Source organism: Lactuca virosa, chromosome 6 (assembly GCF_052849685.1).
Source record: "Lactuca virosa cultivar CGN04683 chromosome 6, Lactuca_virosa_CGN04683_v6, whole genome shotgun sequence".
Classification (NCBI taxonomy): Eukaryota; Viridiplantae; Streptophyta; class Magnoliopsida; order Asterales; family Asteraceae; genus Lactuca; species Lactuca virosa.
Window position 1 is genome coordinate 165,986,385 of NC_136431.1, and position 6,989 is coordinate 165,993,373.

Sequence of the window (6,989 nt, forward strand, 5' to 3'; positions counted from 1 at the left end):
ACTGCGGGGAGCCGTAGTACTCACTAGTCCGAGAAAGAGTGTTGTGATACCGCGGGGAGCCGTAGTACTCACTAGTCAGAGAAAGGGTGTTGTGATACTGTGGGGAGCCGTAGTACTCACTAGTTAGAGAAAGGGTGTTGTGATACTGCGGGGAGCCCTAGTACTTACTAGTCAGAGAAAGGGTGTTGTGATAGTGCGGGGAGCCGTAATACTCACTAGTTAGAGAAAGGGCGTTGTGATACTGCGGGGAGCCGTAGTACTCACTAGTCAGAGAGAGGGTGTTGTGATACTGCTGATGGGTTTTTGAGCATTCTAACACTCCTATGGTGTACATGCAACCCTAGAAACCTTTGATCTATGTTTGACTATGATACATGCAAATAATTATTTTTCCAAGGTTCTTATCCTATCTAGCATGGCATGGGGAACTTGAATCAAATAAAGCTAGTAGAATTACTTACCTTGTAGTTTTAGTTGATTGCTTGGAGTTTTAGAGCCTAGCACCAATAGTGTGGATGCCTCAAATGGAAATCACAAATCACCACAAACTTGGAACTTTGAGAGAATAGTAATCACCTTCTTGAAATCGGCCCTCTTACTTTACTCACCACAACTCGTGTGATTTCAAGAACCAAAGCCTCCTTTATATAGTGTGGTGGATTAGGGTTACATTCATGTAAACCATAATACCCATGTCTTTTCATTTCCATGAGATCCATGGGCTAAAGCTCCATGGAGTATCCATGGACTTTCCATGCAAGCCTAGCCCATTCCAAATAAGCATTAGCCCACACTATATAAATACAAGAGCCCATATTTAATTAGTCATACTTTTGATCTCTAAATTAATTCTAGATTAATTATAGATCAATACTAATTAAATAATATGATTTTATATTAATATATTAGGACTTATAATATATTAATAAATCATAAATTATACTATTCTCAAACGATTATCCATAAATTGTTCGGGTGAAGTGCAACCCAAATGGACCATGCCGGGTCGGGTCAAGTACATACCAAATATAGTTATGGACTTAGACACTATATCTAACAACTGCGGGGAGCCGACTAGTCAGTCAGAGGGAGTTGTGATACTGCGGGGAGCCATTTTAGATAAGTGATCATACAATCCTCTGTTCTAGATATTAGCCGGACAAATACATGGAACAAGGTCTTGCTTATTGTCCAGCATTTGTTTCCCGATTTCCGATTTGTCTGACATAGAACTTAACCGAACACATCAATTTAGTTCTGACCGGGCCCGGTACATAGGTCAAAACAAAATCATAGAGGGGCCCAGATATCGCTTCTAATCCTAGAAGGAACAGATAAACTTCGACTCATATGTTTGCTCTACTACTTGTTGAATTACACACAAAAGCACGGTTTATAACATCGAGTTACCAATGCGTTTTCGTGCAATCAATGCATAACCAACTCATAGGCAACAAATCATATCTCTAGGTTTGAAGACTTATATGATATTACCGTCTCACGATCACTCAAGATAAATTCCATGAAGTGATACAAGTGAGCGTGGGTTGAATCCAATACTCAGAACTTATGAGCACTCATGAGTGCTGTAGCCCCGCTTTGTCTAACATCTTAGAGCTCTACAAGCCAACCCATGACAGTCTTGATTCATATCTACTTCCAACATATGACCGACTGTGGAGAGTTTGAATAATATGATATAAACCATAACATAATTATTCTGGAAGTCAAAACATGCAAAAAGAAATAATAGTAAACGATTGACAAGAGATAGCAACACTTTACTCATAAATAACAGTTTTTATTTATCATCAAATGTCAATTACATTTTACAAATTTCAAGATTATCTAACTACTAAAACTAATATCATCCTTCAGCCCTATGCTCCGAGCATGTTGGAGATGCTTAGCCCGAGTCAGTCCCTTCGTGAGGGGATCTGCTGGGTTCTCATCCGATGATACCCTCTTTGCCACGAGGATTCCTTCTTTTATTCGATGTCTGATGAAGTGATATTTTCTTTCAATGTGTCTGGATCTCCCATGATCTCTTGGTTCCTTGGCTAAGGCAACCGCACTATTGCTGTCACAGAAAATTTCCATTGGCTCCTTTATAGCTGGTACAACTCCAAGGTCTCCGATGAAGTTCTTTAGCCATATAGCCTCCTTTGCTGCCTCGCTTGCTGCTATATACTCTGATTCACAAGTGGAATCAACCACTGTCTCCTGCTTGGAACTTTTCCAAGTAATTGCCCCTCCGTTTAGAGTAAAGACCCAACCCGACTGAGAGCGGAAATTATCCCTGTCAGTCTGAAAGCTAGCATCACTGTACCCTATAACTCTCAAGTCCTCACTGCCACCGAGGGTAAGGACCCAGTCCTTAGTCCTCCGTAGGTACTTGAGGATATTCTATACCGCAGTCCAGTGTGCCTTGCCAGGGTTCCCCTGATACCTGCTAACCATGCTCAAAGCAAAGGCTACATCAGGTCGAGTACACGTCATAGCATACATGATCGATCCTACAGCTGAAGCATAAGGTATTCGACTCATTTCTGCTATCTCAGTCTCAGTACTAGGGCTTTGTGTCTTACTCAATCTGGCGTTACTCTAGATGGGTAACTCTCCTTTCTTGGAGTTATGCATGTTGAAGCTTTTCAACACTTTGTCCACATAGGTGCTTTGACTAAGTCCAATTAGTCTTTTACTTCTGTTTCTCAAAATCCTTATCCCTAGGATATAGGCAGCTTCTCCAAGGTCCTTCATAGCGAAACACTTCCCAAGCCCGGACTTTACTTCCTGCAGGGTTGGGATGTCATTTCCTATGAGTAGTATGTCATCCACATACAGTACTAAAAAGCTGACTATACTCCCACTAGCCTTGATATAGACACAAGATTCATCTTCACTCCTTGAAAAGCCAAATTCTTTGACTTTCTCATCAAAGCAAAGATTCCATCTGCGAGGTGCCTGTTTTAATCCATAAATGGATTTCTCGAGCTTACACACTCTACTGGGGTACTCTGTACTGAAAAAACCCTCTGGCTGAACCATGTAAACATCTTCAGCCAACTTTCCATTAAGGAAAGCGGTTTTGACATCCATTTGCCATATTTCATAATCATGAAATGCAGCAATGGCTAACAGAACCCTAATAGACTTAATGTTGGCCACTGGTGAAAAGGTCTCATCATAATCAACTCCCGGAGTTTGAGAATAACCCTTTGCAACCAGTCGTGCCTTATAAGTGTGTACATTACCATCCATGTCGGTCTTCTTCTTGATGATCCATTTGCACCCAACTATCTTACGATCGGGTACATTGTCAACCAAGTTCCAAACTTGATTGTCATACATGGACTGTATCTCGCTATCCATAGCCTCTTTCCATTTAGCAGCCTCAGGGCCTGCCATGGCTTCCGTGTAGCTGTTAGGCTCATCCAGATTTACCAGTGTGTTATCACTGATAAGTGTCTCACCTTCTGTAGTAATATGAAAACCATAATAATGCTCAGGTGTATTCCTAACTCCGGTGGAACGCCTCAGAGGTATAGATTCTTCAGTCGGCTCAGCAGGAGTTTTCTCCTCAGGTTGAGGGCTAGGGTTTGAGGTTCCTTCACCACTTGACTCTTGAATTTCCTCAAGGTCAATTTGCCTCCCACTGTCTCCTTGGCTCATGAATTCTCTCTCTCGAAAGAATCCTCTTCTTGCTACAAAGACCACATTATCACTGGGTCTGTAGAAGATGTAACCAAAGGATTTCTGTGGGTAGCCGATGAAAATACACCTTTCGCTTCGGGGTTCGAGCTTATCGTGAGTCTCGCGTCTCACGAAAGCCTCGCAACCCCAAATCTTGATGTGGTCTAGATTGGGAACTTTTCCAGTCCACACCTCGTGAGGTGTTTTGGCAACCTTCTTTGTAGGGACTAGATTAAGGATATGGGCGGCAGTCTCTAAGGCATACCCCCAAAATGAGATTGGTAGCGAAGCTCGACTCATCATGGAACGAACCATGTCCAACAAGGTCCGACTGCGCCTCTCAGCTACACCATTCAACTGTGGTGTCCTAGGAGGTGTCAATTGTGAGACAATCCCACATTCCTTAAGATAGTCAAGGAACTCAGTACTAAGATACTCACCACCACGATCGGATCGAAGCATCTTAATGTTCCTGCCCAACTGATTCTCCACTTCTTGCTTAAACTCTTTGAATTTCTCAAAGGTTTCTGACTTATGCTTGATTAGGTAGACATATCCATATCTACTAAAATCATCAGTAAAAGTCACATAGAACCGTTAGCATCTCTTGTGGCGGTTCTGAAGGGTCCACACACATCCGTGTGTATGAGGTCCAACAAACCTTCACCCCTAGCACAAGTGCCAGTAAAAGGTGACTTTGTCATTTTACCAAGCAAACAAGATTCACAACTATCATCTGACTTTAGGTCAAATGACTCCAAGACTCCATCCTTTTGGAGTTGGCCTATGCGTTTCTTGCTTACATGTCCAAGACGACAATTCCATAAGGATGCTTTATCTAAGCTAGTGGAAGAGTTAATACATAATACATTATTTCCTATATTATCTACAACAGATACAGTTTCATACACGCCATCACAAGGTAATGCTTTAAAATAAAGAACATTATTAAAGAAAGCATCAATACTACCATTATTATTATCAAAATAAAAGGTAAAACCTTGTTTATACAATGCATGAAAGGAAATAACATTTCTTGCCATTTCTGGCGAATAATAACATTTATTCAAATCTAATGTAAACCCACTATTTAGCACTAAGGAATAAACTCCTATCTTGGTGACAGGTGAAGCTTTCCTGTTTCCCATGATCAAGTTTATCTTTCCCTGCTCCACATTCTCACTTCTTTTTAGTCCCTGCAAATCACAACATATGTGAATACCACAACCTGTATCAAGGACCCAAGACTTAGAATAAGGTGAGTTATTAGACAATATAGTGTATATACCTGCATGGTTGGGTTTTACTTTCCCATCCTTCAAATCTTGCTGGTACTTTGGGCAGTTTCGCTTCCAGTGCGACTTTTCATGGCAATAGAAGCATTCAGCCTCATTAGGGTTAGCAGAAGGAGTGACAAAACCTTTCTTGGTTTTTCTTGAAGAGGATCCTTCAAGGGTCTTACCCTTGGTACCCTTAGAAGGGTTCTTTCTCTTCTTCCCTTTGCCATGCCCGATTGCCAAGACATTGGCCGCAGTTGGAGTAGGAGTAGGAGTAGTAACAACCGACTTACCCTTTAGACCACTTTCGGCGGTCTTCAAGAGTCCTTGAAGTTTGCTGAGGGTGACTTCTTCCTTGTTCATGTGATATGTCATGCGGAATTGATCATGACACGATGGCAAGGAGTGAAAAATGATGTCTATTGCTAACTCCTCAGGGAAGTTCACATCCAGCTTCAGTAAACGGTCCACATACCTTTGCATTTTCTGCATGTGGCCCGTGATGGGTTCACCATCCTTTATTCGGGTTGTTATCATGGAGGAGATTATTTCATATCGCTCTTGACGAGCACTTTGATGGTAGCGGTCCATCAAGTCCTGGTGCATCTCAAAAGGATAATAGTCCTCATAGGACTTTTGGAGCTCGGCTGTCATGGTGGCCATCATGATGCATGCCACTTTTGTAGCATCTCTTTCATGTACCTCATATTCAGCAAGCTCTTCAGGAGTAGCAGTTGGCTCGGGTACCTTCAGCTCCTTGTCGAGAACATATTCTTTGTTCTCATACCGAGTGACCATCCTGATGTTTCTGATCCAATCTGTAAAGTTGGACCCATCAAAGATGACTCTCCCACAAAGATTCATGAGAGAGAAAGAGCTAGTAGGGTTTGAGCCAGAAGCATTGTTATTGGAAGACATCTGAAAAGAAGAGGGAATAGATTAGATTAGATATAGAGATAGTCCTTAACAAAACACCCAAATGTAATATTAAGGCTAGGACCCAACACAATATTTTATAACTTAGAAGAGGGATGTCGTAATCTAAGCTATAAGATATTTGAAGGTAGGTGAATGACGATTCACCAATTTCCACCATGAAAAACGATATATTTAATTAGGTTTTAATTGGTTTAGAAACTCCTACATTCTTTGAGATTCATTGAACTTTCTTCAATGGCATGTTTGAATCTCGAGTGTGCCCTTCAAGTTTTGTGACTGGGATGCCGACTATCACAAAACAAGGTGTGATGTAACCATGCAAATTACTTGGTACCCTTAATGTATTACCCCTCAATCGATGTGCCGGTTAACCACACACGCTCCATCGATACTATGATAAACATTAAGTCACCCTTTACCTACCTTGTTAAGTTCAAGTTAGTGTGCCGGTTAACCACACACGCTCCACTAATGACTTAAACAAAGTGTAAAGTGTAATTTCATGGATTAGCACCTTATTCATATTTTCCTAAAATAACTAAGATTGGGAATTCAATAAAGTTTAGTTACTTTAGTATTATCATTATACTTTTAATGAGAATTTATAAGTCCTTGTCCTACCCGTTCGGCTTGATGGGTTTTGAGCATTCTAACACTCCTAAGTGTACATGCAACCCTAAATACCTTGGATCTATGTTTTCTCTATTATACATGCAATTATGAACTTTCCAAGGTATTACCCTATCTAGCATACAATACTTGATACTTGGGTAATCAAATGGATAGAATACATACCTTTGTTTGATGTAGCTTGTCTCCATGAAGCTTGAGTGCCTAGTGCCCCAAGTGTGACACCTCAAATGGTTCACACAACACCAAATGCACATGGAATGACTTGAGAAAAATGGAACACTCCTTGAAATCGTCTAGCCCTCGTATTCACACATTAGTGCACGATTTCTTGAGCCATGGGATTCTTTTATATGGTGGCTATTAGGGTTACACCATGTAACTCATAACTTTACCCATTCCTTATGCTCCATGGATTTTAACCTCCATGGAGTATCCATGGGTCACCCC